At 40.7% G+C, this 18,278-nt stretch overlaps 1 long non-coding RNA gene across 1 annotated transcript in view; it reads right to left on the bottom strand.

The window, feature by feature from the left end:
• LOC138705067 (uncharacterized) overlaps positions 1 to 14,246 on the bottom strand; it is an 83,794-nt gene extending 69,548 nt beyond the window's left edge. The window contains exons 1-2 of the long non-coding RNA XR_011333570.1: positions 14,115 to 14,246; positions 13,797 to 13,898 (exon numbers count right to left, since the gene is read on the bottom strand). This is a non-coding gene — a long non-coding RNA (uncharacterized lncRNA). The remainder of the gene's footprint in view (positions 1 to 13,796; positions 13,899 to 14,114) is intronic.
• Between the last annotated feature and the right edge of the window lie 4,032 nt (positions 14,247 to 18,278).

Raw genomic sequence — 18,278 nt, 5'->3', positions numbered from 1 at the left:
AGTGGGAAAGGGGCCTAGCAGATTCTTGCACTGCGGACAGAGTGCCGCTTAGGTCTCCCCCCTGACAGGATCGAATCTCTAATTCGAATGGCTCTAGTTAGGAGCAACAAGGCCACGGGCCAACCTACAGCAGGTGGCGTAAAGCGGTTGCTAGTTTGCACTACCCAGACAGGGCCCACCACCTCCTACTTGCGCGTGTCGCGCCCCGCGCGGATTACTCCTCCGCCAAGGCGTCGGAACCTGCGATCGGCTGGTCCTATACGGACGCCGCCTGTCCCGGTCCCCGTTGCGGAGATCCTTGACCTTCGTCCCCCTACCACCATCCCAGTCCCTTCAGGACTCCCGAGAAAGCCCACCCCCCCAAGGTAGCTCCCAAGGTCACTGAGGTGACAAGTATTGACTTGCCCGGTTCTAGCGGAATGAATAGCCGTGGTGTTACGGTCTTGATTGATGAAGTGCCGCCGATTCCATCTGGGTCCGGCGCACTTCAGGTCATTAAGGCCAAAAAGAAGAAGAAGAAGAAGAAGAAGAAGAAGTGCTCAGCTAAGACTGAGCAGGGCGGCATTTCTACCGCTAGTGAGCTCACCAAGGAACAGAGATCGGCTCTCTCTACCTTGGAGCAATTAGAGGCGGCGACTCTTCATGTCGTGACCGAGGAGGCAGCATCCCCCGTCGAACCTGAGGTCCCACAGGAGACGGCTGCTGCCCCTGAGATAGATCAGGCTGTTCCCCGACCCATTTCCCCAGCTCGAACTCACTTGTCGGAGAGTGAGGACGAGGAAGATGATGATGAGACTGCCCTCACTAGGCGACGTGGTGATATCCCACCCGTTGTTATTACGCCAGCCTTCACTGGCTCCCTGGGCCGACTGAACCTAGAGTTCAAGGCCGAACACGAACCGTTGGGATTATGCTCGTACAGGGCGCACGACGGGATGGCCATGAAAACTGTTTGCGAAAGGGACTACGCAAATTTTTGCACGCTCCTGACCGAACGGGGAGTAGCGTACAACTTGCTGCGCCCCAAGAACGACAAGCCTCTGCGATTCGTTTTAAGAGGAATAGATATTCACACAGATGAGGAGGACAACCAGGGCGACCTGGAATTCCAAAGCATAATCGTCCGGCGAGTGACGAGGATGCACTCATCAAGGACAAAGGCCAAACTCCCAATGGTCATTGTCGATGTGGAGAATTCCCCCGAAACCCGGGATAGAATGAGAGCCTTGCTTCAGTGCTGCCTGATGAGGGTAACAGGTGAGGACTACGTCCCCAGCAAACTCCCAATGCTCATTGTCGATGTGCAGAATTCTCCCGAAATCCGGGATAGAATGAGAGCCTTGCGTCAGTGCTGCCTGATGAGGGTAACAGTTGAGGACTAAGTCCGCAGCAAGCGCCCGCCTCAGTGCAGCAACTGCCAGTGGTATTACCACAAGCAGGCCGGCTGCAAAGCGCAGGCTATGTGTCGAGTTTGTGCACGCCCCCATAAGACTAAAGATTGTCGCAAGCCGCACGATGTCCCCGCTACATGCGCACTCTGTACTGGCGCTTACACCGCTAATTACGGAGGGTCCTCCGTAGCACTACAGGTTAGAGATGCCACGGAAGGAACGAGCAGGGGTGCCCAACGGAGGAGGGCAGAGCTCGAGGAACAGCGGAAGCTCCAATACGAGTGGCTCCGGCAGCTGCAGGTGGAGCGAGTTCCGAGGAAGCAGCATCTGATCCGAGAACAGCAACCGCAGCCACAGGTTCGCGCCCCTGTATAGCGGCCTCGTGCGGAGGGACACACGAACTCGGGCCAGTCGGCCAACAGCAGCAGCAGCAGGCGGACATCCCTTCGCTTTTGGAGGTGCCCGTTGCCACGCCTCTGTGGTCCACCGTGGCAGCGACAGCCCCCCAAACTGCTGCCAATAATGTAGGACCCGTTTCTCAGCGCCCTAAGCGCAACAGAGGCAGCAGAAAAGCCACCAAGGCTACCATGGTAGAGTCCATCTCCGCCCCGTCCCACCGGCACAGCAGGAAGCTATTGCAAGCACCTCGAAAATCCCGACCGGTCAAGGCGCGACCTTGGACCAAGTTCAGCACTTTGCCGAGGCGTTGCAATTAGCAGACCCTAACTTCCCGCTCGCCCCAATCCTACAAGAATTAACCAGAGTGATAGTTCTCCTTATGGAGAATCCTATGTCTGCCCTCCCGGAGATATTTAAGCTCCTAAACTCCCTCGTTTCTCTCAATGGCCAGACGAAGTGACGGAGTTGGTAGGATGTGTATATGGAACGCCAGGGGCCTTAGACATGATAGACATGAGTTCAGGGCTTTCCTAGACGCTAATAATATAGACGTAGCATTTATAACAGAAACGTTCCTGACACCCCAAGTAAATTTAAGATGCGTGGGGTTTAAAGTCTATAGACAAGATAGAGCGGGTAGAAGAGGCGGAGGTGTAGCGGTGTTCGTTCGTTCTTCGATTGCGCACTGTGAGTACCTCCTTCCCCAGCTAGTGGCATTAGAGGCAGTTGCTATTAAAGCTTACATAGGCAGGCTCCCGTTTCTGCTTATGGCTGCGTACGGTCCTCCGGGCATACTAAATGAACGCGATTTAGATATACTGACAAGTCTATCCGATAGATTCGTAGTCGCCGGCGACCTCAACGCGAAGCACGCTAGTTGGAACTGTCAACGCCCCAATCGGCAGGGCGATAGGCCTTTTGTTAATTCCAAAGGAAACGGACACGTCGTGATGGCCCCTAGGGAACCCACACACGTACCGGATGTTGCAAATCAACTGCCCGACATATTAGACAACGCTCTGGTGAAAGGTTTCACAACTAGAGCGAGACTAACAACCCAGGATGATCTTCCGTCCGACCACCTACCGGTGATAATGGAGATCATGCACCAGTCGAACTCTCCCCAACCGCTGAGAAATTCAACTACAAGGCGGCAGACTGGGTGTTCTTTCAAGACAAGGTAGCCGCTACGCTTCCACCACTCACCCCTGAAGTCACTCCGGCAGGGATAGATAGGTCAGTTAGCGACCTGACGGAGTGCATAAAGAAGGCAATGGTTGCTGCAATACCGAAACGGTCTTCACAAGCGGCACGGATGCAGCTCCTGGCCTATATTAGAGATCTAAAGATCGCCCGCAATAGAGCAAGAACATTGTGAGAAACGTACTAGATTAGATCAACATAGAATAAAAATGAACCGCTTGCGCAGGCGGATCAGTGAGGCGGTCCACGAAACGGTCGTGGATGGTTGCAAATCCAAGGTCGAAACGATGGACAGCAGAAACATGTCAGATGTCTGGCGTGTATCTCGAGCTCAGTCCAATCCGTCTCAATCTATTCACCCATTAGTAGTCGGTCCAGATGTAAAGGCCTTTACTCCTGAGGAGAAGGCTACCGCACTGGCAGACGATCTAGAAAACACTTTTCAACCCGTGGAACAAAATTTACCTTGCCCCATATCAGAGCTGTTGAGGAATCGGTTCGAGATCTCCTTAGCAGGGAGCTGGAAAATGGGATACGACCTACGAACACCCACGAGGTCGTCCATATCATTCGTCGCCTCGACCCTCATAAGGCCGGAGAAGCCGACGGTATCCAAGGAATTATATTGCAGCATCTCCCAAGGTCAGCTATGAAGCGCATAGCAGAGATAATTAATAACATCTTGGCTTCCGGTCACTATCCCATTCCCTGGAAAGAAGCTCACGTAGTTCTCTTTCCAAAGCCCGGAAAGGATAAGAAGAATCCAAGCAACTGTAGGCCTATTAGTCTCCTCAGTAGTCTCAGGAAACTGGCGGAGCGGGTCATACATAGACGCCTCACTGAAGTAGTGTTGCCCCAAATCAGGAACGAGCAGTTCGGTTTCCACCCTGGTCGTTCCACTACACTCCAGGCACTCCGCATGACGGAGGACATTACCTGGGCTATGAGCACAAAGCGTGTAGTAGCTGCAGCTTACCTGGACATCGAGCGAGCATTCGACAAAGTTTGGCATGAGGAACTCCTCGTTAAGTTATTGGGCATGGGAGCCCCAGATGGAATGATACGCCTCATTTCTAACTACATCCGAGGCCGTACATTCAAAACCCGTGTAGGCACTAGTTTCTCCATCCCCCGTCAAATTCACGCAGGAGTCCCACAGGGTTCCATTATCTGGCCCATACTTTTCAATATATTCATTAATGACCTCCCGTTTCGCTATATCCACGGCAGAAGTAGTCATCTGTATATCTATGCAGATGACACTGTCCTCTTGGCGATGGGCAAAACATATAGATTAGCGTCCCGTAGATTGCAGTCGATCTTAGATCACCTCCAGCCGTGGTTCCACGACTGGAGAATCAAGGTCAATGTAGACAAATGTCAGGTCATACTCTTTTCACTAAGAGCGAGGCTCGAAGACATACCACCACCACCCAAACTTTTCGGACGAGAAATGCCGTGGGTGAACAAAATTAAATATATAGGGATCATTATGGACTCTCATCTCAACTTCCGAGATCACATCCAATCCCTTCTTCGTAAGGCCAACGGGCTGATAGTTAGACACTATCCCATTCTGGCGGCCTTAACTCCTGACAACCTGAGGGTAGCACTTACCATGAATAAGGCCATCTTTCGCTCTGTCATTACCTATGCCGCACCCGCATGGGGGTTTGCGGCAGTGTCCCATCTCCGTGAACTCCAAGTTATCCAAAACCAGGTGATTCGACTCATTACCCATCTCCCCCGAGTCGCCTCGAGAAGAAAGTTCCATGATGAACTAGAGTTGCCAACCATAGACGAATTCATTGCTCGACTGGCTAGGAACCTGTGTGCGGAAGCTCGTGCTAACCCCAACCCGCTCATATCTGGCCTCGGCCAGTATGATCCTAGGTTACGGCGTAGACACCAGACAGGTCCATTAGCTATACTCTTCACACAGGAGGACAGGGAGGCTGGCGTTACTCCCAGGTTTTGGTAGCCACGACTCAACTCCATGAGACTCCTTGGATAGTGCAACCGCTTTAAAATGAAGTTGTCTTAACTGGGCTAAACAAAATCCCTCCCTATCAATATCTACTTTTGTTGATTGATGGAACTATAATAGAGCCAATTGGCTAGTATATATCCATCGATTCATAGAGTCATTCAACCTAAGAGCCAACTGGCTAGTCTCTGATATTGAGACAACTCATCCTGCCTAAGGTTTTTCCGTGGTTTTCCTAAGGCGCTAAGACAAATGTCGGGATGAGCCGTAAAATAAATGGGCCACGGACGTGCACTCATATCCCCATGAATCTCCCTAATTACTCTAAATTAATTAACAATTACATCTCTCCCCCTCTTCGTAATTGAGCCATCGTATAGCCAAATGGCTGGTCTCGAAATTGAGACGATTGAACAAGGCTCATGACAACAATCAACTCCTACGTAATAGCCAAATTGGCTAGTCTCTTGTATGAGACAACTCATTCTTCCCAAGGTATTCCGTGGTTTTCCTCAGGCGTAAGGCAAATGTCGGGATGAGCCCTATAAGAAATGGGCCACGGACCTATATGCCCTTCCCCATATATATTCCCCTTTATTATGCCCTAGTTCAGAACCTATAAATTGTCTATTAATATACGAGGTCACTCAATTAGACGCAATTTGAAAGGACAGGGACCTCTCAAATTGCAGATTTAGATTTCACGGCGCTTCTTCCGACGGCCTGCACATGCTTTGTCATTGAACAACAGATGACAGCGTCTTGCCATCCTAACGGCAAACACCAGCCAACTCTTCCTCGCCCCGTTCCGTGATCACTTGATCAAATCTCAGTCCCCCTCGCGTATGTGGTACCTAAGAGGTTACGTCCAATTTCGACTTCCCCTTCAAAATTTTCTAGATTTCCTTCAGTGGAGCAGCGTAACCCGGAGTGAGACTAGTGGCCAACAGGCTTGGAGCTCACATATTTAGTTTTGTACAGCCCCCAACCCCTTGCAAGGACGCGTTTTGCGTTCATTTTAAATTTTGTTCTCCCAATTCTCTTTCGATTTTTCGATTTTTTCGATTTTCGTCCCACATCACTTCGTCCCTGAAGATGGCAGAGCTAGCCGTCGAAAGCTAGGAAGCTAATCTCCAACTCACCTGGCTGAGAACCCGAGAAGAGTTATTCTACATCAAACGCCGGGAATGCCTCAAGTCATTCACACCATTTTGACAGAAAACTGATGTACCGTAACAAGACATTTTCTGCCTCTCTTTCAATACTTTACTACTCAGCATGTGAGAGTTTATCAAGAATTTCATGAACTTTTGTTCCAAAGATTCGATCTTGTATCCTGCTCTGCAGCTTGCTCTTGAGATCCTTTCTGATATTTTCTTCCTAACCAGAAGCAATTGAGTGTTTTTAAATCTTCTAACAGCTGTCTCAGGGACAATATGTGTTGCAGAAAACGTAGTTAGCACTGTGGGAGTGAATGATCAGTTGCAACTTCATTTTTCTCCATTTGGGATTACAAATTGTTAGGTTAATCTTGAACAATGTTCTTTACTGTATGACAAAAAATATAAATGATTGGTTGATTGGCAAAGTTACTCGTGTTAAATTACATGAGCACATTTGGCTTATTACTATTTCAGTGCTTCTTCACACCATCCTCAGAGTCTACTAGATCTCGGCGTCTTCTAGAACTTAGCTGCCTGTTGTGGGGGTGCGTTTGCGTGTTGAAAAGTATTGAAAAATGGAGTCAATTAGTGTGTGTGTTCTGAAATTGATCTGTGTGTTGAGAATTTGATCAGGGTGTGTTTTAGTGTGTGAGTATATTTCATATTGTTCTAGTGTGTTGAGTTTTTGGTTTTTGGGTTGTATGTGTAGGATTTCCATGTCTGTATTTATCTCATTGTATGTATGGTTAGCATTAATTGCTCCTCTTCGTAACTAAATGTTTTCCATATATCAGACAAAGGACATTTTCGTCTCTTTCACTCATAAAAAGTCAGGAGTCCAGTCAGCCTAAAACTTATTGAACGACTTCTTACTCAATATGTAATGTACAATCCTTGAGTTCATCAGTGACTTGTACCTGCGTGCCTTACGTACTCTGAACAGTGCATACGGCCGATGAGGCACGCTTGCGCTCTCGTTGACATCACTGGACTAGTGTGTAGCTAGTAGGCAATTTATGCAATGGAGGGGAAAAGAAACTGACCACCCCACCCCATTATCTCCTGGTATATTCTTGGTATCACTTGTGAGATTCAGACCTGTCTTCGAGCAGTTGACTAAACAACAACGTTATTACACACGTTTAAACATAATAACAACACAATCTATAAGTTTTGTCTCTAAGGTATCGTTAGTTAATACGTCTTCATAATACGGATGGAGTTGAACTCAGAGATTCTTTCTGGTTCCTAATTCTAACAATATACAGTATTACGTTGATTAAAATTCCCATTATCAGCCCTGAGACTCACAGTCTCACCGAAAAGGAGGAAGATCAACTTGTTGAGTCATCGTGCGATATTTGAAAAACGATTGAGTTAATGTCAGCTTTTGAGTTTTTGGCCGAAAGATCATGCAGAATATAAAGGAGTCTCAGAATGAGCCTTGAAATATTTAATGCCGTTTCTATAACCAGCAGATATTTTCTGCTCTTTCGTATCAAAACAGTTAAAAAAAAAAAACTAAGTAATTGTGGCGGCAGACTTGAAATTGAAAATAAATAACATTGTCATAAATATAAAGACATTACAAGTATAAAAAGAAAAATAGTTCCATCATTCTCATTCAGTACAGTAATAGAATATTATAAAACGAATGTAAGTTATTGGAATTAGAGTATTGTTTGCTTTACTATTTTTAATTTCAACTATGCTGTAACATATTAATGAAAGTCATGTATTTTTTTTTCAGGAATATATTATTTACGTTTCATTTAATTCAAATAGATGTAGTTTTGAAAAATATGACATAAATATCACTACTCTTATTCACTTAAAATCAACCCCGAAATCTAATCTACTCATCAGTCCATTGATCATACTGACCTATGGAAAGGGAATCCGCAGTGCTAATAACTTTGAGAACTACTGTGGTAAAGGATGACTAAGTAGACAATGAAAGATTAGGGAAATATTTTCGAAAATCTGCCACTGGAATAGGTGTTTTCACAAACACATTCTTAACATTAGAGACACCGGTAAGTTGGTCACATTTGGATTTTTAATTCTTACTGTTCCGCTGCACTATCGAACAGTTTATTCATTCACAAGCTAAAAAGTTCTATAACAACATAGAAAATGTTCCAGGCGCCATCCACTACTCTCTCGGAAGGAAGTCCACATTTCCCACCAGAATCAAGAGTCGACTTCCAATGGATCTCATATTGTAATCAAAATTTATCATCACACCAACCTATGTATATAATTATTTATTAACTATTATTTTTGTTAATTGAGGAGCCCAATCTAGGCTGCCCTCAAATCAGTGTCATGTATTGTGTTTATAGTTTATTTAGAAATAATCTGTATAGCGCTAAATACGCTGATCGATCAATAAATTATAAAAAAAAGTAGACAGTGTGCTACACATGTCACATGAAAAAAGCATTTCCTGCTTTCATTATAAAGAAGACATCATCACTGAGAAATAGTAAACAATTTTCATATTTTCTGCCGTCTGTCTATATATAATTTATTTCCAAGAAATAGTCTGCCCAGGCATCCTGGGTTGCCAAAAACACAGAATAATAATAATAATAATAATAATAATAATAATATTAATAATAATAATAATAATAATAACACACCTTAAAAATTCCGATTGTTGAACGATTCACTTTGTCAAAAGAATCCGTATTAATAAATAGTCCTATATACGGCTTGTTTCTTTTTACAATACATACACTACAGCACAACAAATGCTCCTTCCTCTTGCATGAACATCAACGAATAAATTTTTAAATATTCGCAAATAGGTCTAATTAATATAAGTATGTGTTATTCGCCTACAAGGCTTTTGGCAGACTCTTTAACTGTTTAAAAATGTAACAATGTACCTAATAGTTAATTCTTTTAATCACAGATATACACAGGGTAAAAGTGAAATAGCCTTGCAGATATTCAGAGCTAATAGCCCATATTGTATGTAACAAAAAACTATAATTGGTGGAAAGTTCATACTTTTATTTATTTATTAATTTATTTATTTTTTCAGAAAATATGTTTGTTTCCTAAACGTTTAACAACCTCTTATTCGGTAACTATTGCGAGTAGGATCGTGATTTTTGTCCATATCGATAGGAAAACTAATAAAGAATAATTTATCTCTCTCGCGAATTTCAATAGTGAACGATTTTCGTGTAAATTTAATTTTGAAAACGTCTAAATTTAAGCCACTGCACGGTGCGAATTGGTTGCAACACAGCGCCAGAGGAGAGCTCATCTAGCGAAACACATCGAGTTCTTTGACCTCTGACATCTGTATCATGAGAAGAGTGTGTCAGCGGCGATGTTGCTGGACTGCTGAAACTTCAAACTTAATTTTCTAATTAACCGTGCATTTAATCACAAAACGTAATAAAGGTTTTCTATTCATTTCAAAGTATCCCATCATCTCTCTCAACTTGCAAGTTTATTTCATTTCCACCCTGTATATCTGTATGCGTGTGTGTGTGTGTGAAGCAGGGTCAAAGCCAAGTCGAAGCTCTAGGGGACAAGCTATTTTGTAGGATTTTATTGTCATAAATGAATGCTTCAAAATTAATTTGTCCACCTAAGTCACATATTTAATTAATTTGGTGTTACACCCTTTTCCGAGGGAGGTCTTCAATTATTTTCTATGTAAAGATACTTATAAAATATATAGAAATAAAATGTTTAACACAATACATTCTGCACACTTCAATATAACTGTTAATTCCCTTTCTTTTCTTCGCCAAATGCCTTTAAAACTTTGTCCACGTAGGAAGATTGTGTGTCGCGTCTTTCAAATGCTAGAAACAGTAGGTCTGCCATCCGTTAGTGTAACATGGGAAGTCTCTGCCGACTATTAATTGAAGTGAGCTTCGAGAATATTGATTCACATGTTGCAGTGCTGCATCCAAATGTTTCCACTGATGCAAACAGTTCATATGTTTCCTTAAAAGCATCACGATATGCAAAAGAAATCAAATTTTTTCGGGCATTGAAGATCCAAATTTTTTGGTCATGTGGAAAGTGACTTTTACATGCTGATATAATTTTGTAACAGGATTTATTGAAGTTAATTGTTCATATGACACCACATCGAATTTTCAAGATATTTGTGAACATCTTAAATATTGCTGACACTAACACAAAACTGAAAATCACTTACCTAGTTTTTATAGACTTTGAAACGTTTTTATGTCAAATTCTTCCACACTGGATATTGTTTCCAGCAGTTCTTCGTTATAAGAAAATCAATTATTTACCGGGATATGGCGACATGTAACATTTCATAAAACATACCGTTTAACTCTTGGGTGTTGAAACTGCGCATTTCACTGTGAGTTGGCAAGCGCTCTGATACAAGAAGGCCTATCTTTTACATATTTTTTATTTGCCTTCCCCTTGACCCACCATCATCAGATCCTTTTTGAAGAACCAGAAGTTCTTGACTTGTTCAGAATTGATTCAAATTCTGAATTTTTCCTCACAGAATACAACGACGACTTAACAGACTGTACAAGTTGTATGTCATTGCTTAAACCAGTCTTTTGGTCTATATCAGCTGGATGCAGGCGTCCCAAGATTCTTTTCCACAAAAGAAGACAGAATTTAAATTCAGGAGTCACTATCAGAATTTTAATTCCTTTGCTGTTGGCATTGTCTTAACCATTGAGGTTACCCTTATAGTGTACCAGTATAATTTGGTTATGTCTAGATGACCAATCCATCACTGTTCCAAAATACGGACTATCATATTTCCTTCATATAGCCTATAGCCGCTACTTTTTCATTATAGAAAAACTCGTACAGGGTAATTTATTGGTAATATTTGTCGAAAACCAATGTTATTTCTAATACAGTCCTCACAACAACCAAATAGAGGTAATGGTTGCAGCAGTACCATCCCGTCTGCTATTCGTATGGGAATAGCAGACGGCGATGGCGTACATACGGTATACTTTTCTAGTTAGTGTTTTCTGTGTACGAATAGATACCCTTCTGAGTTACCGCTCATGACATAAGACAAACATTTCTACCAGGAACTTCTCTTAAAATCCAAAAATAAGGGACACTGAGTCACTTTCGGGAACAAAGATGTAGTCCACTTTGTCGAAGGACATTCGTTGCCACCGTCAAAAAAATCTTGATCTTGCCACTGAGAATATAGATATTCCATTATTTAATTTACTTTGTGCCTGATAATGTACATAATGATTATTGTAACCTATGTCAGAGCATGCAGATATTACTATTAGTTTATTTTGTGTCATGAGAGTTTTTTTTTTTTTAACGGGCAGTATTAGAGTGCGTCTGCACTTTGTTCTTCTCAAGTTACAAAATAAATAACATAAAAATATGCAGCACTGTTTTCTCTTTGTACCTTGAACTTTCATCCTTTCATAAGTAACCAGGTGGTACTTACACCATTCTCCATTATGAACAAAGAAATTTCCCCTTTATCCATGCATTCTCCTTAAAAAATAAAGAAAATGAAATTAAGAAAAGAAGGTAATATTATGTAAAATTTTACAATTCAGATTAACACTTTTTTTTTCAATAATTAAGACTAAAGAATGCCAGCTTTAAACAGTTTTATGTGATTTGTACAAGTTCTTATTGCGGCACTTTCAGCCTTTTCCATTTTCATGCCTCAATTAGCAGATTGTAACATGGACCCAACGTTTCAATTATTTAATAACAGATGAGTTTACTTTTTTGGAATCATGCCTAATATTAACATTACGTAAATAATACAATAATATCAGAATAGCTCACTTTGTTCAGAACCTAAAATATTAATATAAATTAACAATATTCTTCAAACTATTCTCGACTCTACACAGCTCCACAGAATGTGAACATACTGTGTATCGTCTGTATCGACGGGAGCAGAGCGAGACGCGGGTGACATCTATACTCGCTGTACTCAGCTGAAATCTACTGTTATGGTACAAACTTTCGACCTATGTATATAACCTTCAGTCTGACACACAGGCAGTCCGGTTTCGAGCCCCGATAAAAAGCGCGAAATTTTCATTGAAAAAACTACAGTGACACTTGTGGCGGACAAAGTCGCAGTTAGAGTTTTTATCGAGGTTCTCCCGTTTCCCCATATTAGGCATCTACATTATTTCGTCAACATTTCTCCATTTCGCCACCATCCCATAGCATTCGCATTCCCCGAACGCAGGCTGGCGATGGAAGGGGGGGACTGGCCAAGGAAAGAGTAGGGTTGACTGCTCGAAATCTGAGTACGCAGCGAACCTTAGTGTAGTCAGCCGGTGTGGGTTTGGGAATGCGCCTAGCTTCAGTGTTAGAGCAATTGATCATGAAAGGTTGCAGTGCTTGGTCCTAGTGCCCCCATTCCGATAATTTAATTCCACTGGAAAATAAATCTGGCAAGATCAAAAATTAAAAATTACGGTTTATTTAACGACGCTCGCAACTGCAGAGGTTATATCAGCATCGCCGGTGTCCCGGAATTTTTGTCCCGCAGGAGTTCTTTTACATGCCAGTAAATCTACTGACATAAGCCTGTCGCATTTAAACACACTTAAATGCCATCGACCTCGGCCGGGATCGAACGGCAAACCGACGCTGTAAAGCACCTCGACATTTCCCCCGTTAAAGTACTAGTAAGTACAGTGCATATCCCTTTCAGTTCTTCGGTAAAAAAATCTTGGCATTCACATGGATAATAATCTCAACTGGGACATTCAAATCACAGAAACCTGTAGAAAAGTATATTCTATTACCCATGTGCTAAAAAGGGTAAATGTTCATCTTCCCTCTTGCTTAAAAAAGTCCCTTGTGCAGACGCTTGTATTTCCCTATTTTGACTATGCTGACATTTTACTGACTGACCTTTCCAGCGACAACAAAACGAAACTTCAACGTGCTCATAATTTGTGTGTACGTTTTGTAAGCAATGTTCGTAAATATGATCATATTACTCCATCCCTGGAAACAATAGGTTGGCTTAAACTAGATAAGAAAAGAAATTTATATTCACTTCTCCTTCTCTTCGAAATCTTGAACTCTTCTATTCCTTCGTACCTGTCGTCTCGCTTCACTTACCTTTCTTCCCACCACAATCTGAACCCACGCTCTCGCCATGAAACAATACTAACAATACCATCCCATCGCACCTCCTCATACTCATCCTCTTTCACAATAGCCCTGCCAAGACTCTAGAATTCGTTACCTGCTAGGATCAGGGACTGTCGAAATAAAATTGAATTCAAACGCAAACTTACTGGGCACTTGGTCAGTAATTGAGACTCGTTCAGACATGCTTTCTTGTAAATAGTTCTCTTAATCTATCATAAAATATTTCAATATCCGGTAATTTCATCACTATAGAATTTTGTTATTCTAGGTTTAATTTGTAATTCAGTAAATACAAAAATATTCTTTGTTCTTAACTTCTATGATAAATTGTCTAGCTTTCATTAATCAGGTAATCTTGTCGTACTTTAATTTTTATTGTAATTGTAATTGTAAATTTAATATTAATTGTAATTTTATTCTTCATATTATAGTTGTAATCCCCTGGTAGAGGGGCAGAGAAGGCCTGATGGCCTTATCTCTACCAGGTTAAATAAATAAATACTACTAAATACTAACCCGCAACCTCGAGCAGAGAAGGCCAGCGCTGTACCAACTGCGCTACCGAGGGCGACGGCAAGATCGATCTCGGTCCCCTTTCATCTGATTGATCTCGTATAACTAGATTGTAAATGTTATTTAATAAAACAGAAAATAATTAACATTTAACATAACATAAACAACAGACGATTTAAAGGTCGTGCAAATAATAGCGCAGTAGCAAGAGACTGAAAACCAGGTTTATTAGATGGCAGATTTACTGTTGTACATGCATGGACAATGCTAGAAGCAGACAGCGTCTCTAAAAGTAAATCCGAAAGCGAGCAAATGTCTTACCTAATTATTTCCTCGTCTTTCTCCCCTTCTACACAAATATAAGGCCAACAACGTCCTATTGACCCAGAATTTCTCATGTCAATACACTATGGACGGAGAGATATTAGTAACAGACAACATACGACCTTGAATGACAATGGATAATAACAGAACGTAGGAGAGGGTCCGGCATTATGTCATTTCCGGCGAAAGTCCGCTTCAATCTGATCAGAGCTGCACTCGGCAATATTGTTCACTTTGATTCATAACAAGAGTGTGTAACACGTTTATTTAATATAGGCCTAGTATGAGTATGCGGAATTTGCACAGGATTTCTTATAAATAAGAGTCAAACAAAAAAAAAATGATTAATTTGGTAATGTATCGAGAAAAAAAACAAAACAAAGTTAGCGCAATGATAATGGGAAGAAAATTCAGGCTTTCAAAAAATCTTCATCGGAAGCATAAGAAAGGAATGACTTATCAACCCAGTAGGCTATATATCATCTTAAATAAATAATTAAGTAGAAAGACAGAAAGATAAATAGATAAATAAATATATAAATAAGCACATATACATAGATATACAGACAAATAGATAGGTATGTAGGTAGGTAGACAGACAGACAGACAACAGACAGACAGGCAGGCAGGCAGACAGGCAGGCAGGCAGGCAGATAGGTTCTGGAGTGGAATGAATACTGTCAGATATTGTGTAGAATAAACAAATTCATGGTGAAATTTCAATGCTGTAACAATTTTTAAATAAAATTCTATTAAACATAATTTTATTGTATACCAGTACTCCGATATACAGGGTGGAATGGGGACTTATGTACCAATATTTAAGAGGTGATTCTATATTTTAAATAACAAAACTGTTATTTCACTTTTCATTCGCTGAGGCACCGTTAAGCAGGAAAGAAATATTCTTTGCCTAATGTTTGCAGCGCTCAGTTGTGACAACGGCCCGAGAGAAATGGCTGATTGATCTACAAGCAGATAGGTAAAACTAATCTGAATAGTTAGTGTCTTGAGTTTCTTTTTTACTATTTTGCAAATTAAACCGTTTAGCCATTAATTTAAATTGGATAATTGCGAAAATCGTTAAAATAAATCTTGCAACTGAGCGCACTGTGAAGTGCGTTTACAGAGTACAACAGAGAGGAAAGGGAATGTAAGGGATATGTGGTGGAGCTTGCTAGAGTTATTGCAATAGCGGTGATGTTGGCAAATGCTTCATAATAAACATAACGATTTTCCCTAAAACGGTGAATGCTAGAAAAAATATATTTAGATGTTTAAAACCTCTTCTCACGATCCATTACCAGTTTCATTTTGGTACAGTGGTTACCTTCCACTCTGTGTACAATAATTTAATAAATGAATTTAACATCATGGTATAAACGTAAGAAATAAAGTAGTTACTGTTATATAAATTATCTGTCTATCTGTCAGTCTAGCTGTCTATATAAATTATTTGAATCACCCTACTGTTACGTTAATAACAAGCCGGTTATTAGACACGGTAACATTACCTAATTTTTGGCGTATACACGTTTTACGCTGGTAAAGCGGACCCGTTTATTAGACTCAGTAGTTTTACCTAATTCTTTGCGTACTATAATAATTAAGGTGAACAGACGTCCCGATCTGGCCGGGACAGTTCCGGTTTTCAGACTCATGTCACTTTGTCCTCACCAGATTCGGCCGCGACGCTTCGATGTTCCGGTTTTCCCAAGTCAAATGAAATGACAAGTAATTGAAGCGGTGAGATCAATAACCATTCAAATCCATTTACACAAGTTTCGAGAAAAATGGAAAAAAAATTCTTTATTTCTCACTAATTATTTTTTCACGTAATTTTTTCTGGTTAAATTAGAGATCAAAACAAAGTAATATACCAATTTTTAAAGTCGTAACACTTGTAGAAATATCCAAAAATTAATTTCAAATTTGCAAGATGAATGGTTATTGATCTCAATCATTCAAATATTTGTTATGATAATTATTTTATTTACAAAAATGGCATAATATTTATACATTTATATGTAAGTTTCATCTGAATGAGATTAATAATAATACTTGTTAATAAAAAATACATTTCTTACGTGTCAGATTTCTTTTAAGTAAATTTCACTACTCTGAATCCCACCCCTCAAAATCACTCTCATAGTCTTCAAATAAAATCTTAATATGAAAACTTTTTTTTAAGTTTACTCTGAATGACACAAATAACCCAAATTAATAATAATAATAATAATAATAATAATAATAATAATAATAATAATAAGAAGAAGAAGAAGAAGAAGAATAAGAAGAAATGTTTATAGTAATAATAATAATAAGAAGAAGAAGAAGAAATATTTATACATACATGCATACATACATACATACATACATACATACATACATACATACATACATACATACATACATACATACATACATACATACATACATAAATGTTCTGCCCATGGGCAGATCTTTCATTGCAAACCCAGCATTCTCCAATCTTTCCTATTTTATGCCTTCCTCTTAGTCACCGCTTATGATCCACATATCTTAATGTCGTCTATCATCTGATATATTCTTCTGCCCCGAACTCTTCTCCCGTTCACTATTCTTTCCAGTTCATCCTTCAGTAGGCAGTTTCTTCTCAACCAGTGACCCAACCAATTCCTTTTTCTCTTTCTGTTCAGTTTCAGCATCATTCTTTCTTCACCCACTCTTTCCTATAGAACTCCATTTCTTATTCTGTCTGTCCACTTCAAACGCTCCATTCTTCTCCATAGCCACATTTCAAATGTTTCTATTCGTTTCTCTACATTTCGTCATACTGTTCGTGTTTTTTCCCCATACAATACCACACTCCACACAAACCACTTCACTAGTCTCTTCCTTAGATCTTTTTCCAGACGTCCGCAGAAGATGATCCTTTTTCTGTTAAAAGCTTCCTTGGCCATTGCTATCCTCCTTTTGACTTCCTGGCAGCAGCTCATGTTACTGTTTATAGTATATCCCAAGTATTGAAGCTGTTCACTTGCTCTACTGCCTCATTTAGAATTCGCAAGTTTACCTTCTTTATTTTTCTTCCGAGTACCATGGTCTTCGTCTTATTTGCATTTAACCCTTCAGTACTCGCGTGGATTACAATAGTAATCCACTGATATTTAATCCTGTATTACGTCACCGCCTGCAGCACTGCGTAGCTGAGCGTCAATGCAATTTCTCGTCACAGTCTAAGTGAGGCATTACTGGTGTTTAGACGTATTTGTCGCAACGCTTTGGAAAGTTATACGGAGTTTTATCAAGTTATACGCAGTTTTTCCGAGTGGATTACCATTGTAATCCACGCGAGTACTGACGTCAGTTTCTTGCTCAGGTAAGTGAAATAGTTTTTATATGGTTATGAGTGATGCAATGCAGGAACTTTATGAAAAAAGTGTGTGATATCGTTCCATCCTCTTTGTAGTTGGCTCCAATGGGTACGGAAAATACAAGCAATATTTGCAAGTGGCTAGATGAAGATCTGGATGTTGGCATTGAAAATGAAAGTGATGATGAAAGCAACAAAGAAGATCTTTTGAATGAAGTTCACGATTCTAATTCAGAACAAGACAATGAGGAGGAGGATGATGATTATGGTGATGGTGATGAAAGACTAATGTCTATAAATGATGGAAGCTGCTATACGGGAAGAGACAACACTACAATTTGGAAGGAAGAACCAGTATCTCTACGAGGGAGAAGAAGAGCACAAAATATAGTGATTCATTTACCGGGCCCTAAAAGAGCTGCAAAAAATGCGCGGACACACACAGAGTGTTTTGACTGCTTTATTGATCAGACAATAATCAATGTAATAGTAAGGTGTACTAATATTTATATTGAAAAAGTGAAGCGTAATTACGGACGTGACAGAGATTGCAAATTAACAAATGACGTTGAAATTCGAGCACTCTTAGGTATTTTGTATCTTGCCGGTGCTTTGAAATCGGAAAGACTGAACGTAAGAGAACTATGGGATAAAAATGGGACAGGTATAGAGTCAATTTATCTGACTATGACCTACAATAGATTCCAATTTTTGTTACGATGTCTACGCTTTTATAACATTCATGACAGGCAGGAAAGGAAAGAAATTGATAAACTGGCTGCTGTACGTGAAGTGTTCGAGTTATT

Source organism: Periplaneta americana, chromosome 8 (genome assembly GCF_040183065.1).
Source record: "Periplaneta americana isolate PAMFEO1 chromosome 8, P.americana_PAMFEO1_priV1, whole genome shotgun sequence".
Lineage (NCBI taxonomy): Eukaryota > Metazoa > Arthropoda > Insecta > Blattodea > Blattidae > Periplaneta > Periplaneta americana.
Note: the sequence above shows the minus strand (reverse complement) of the source record. Positions and strands in the feature narration are given on the sequence as shown.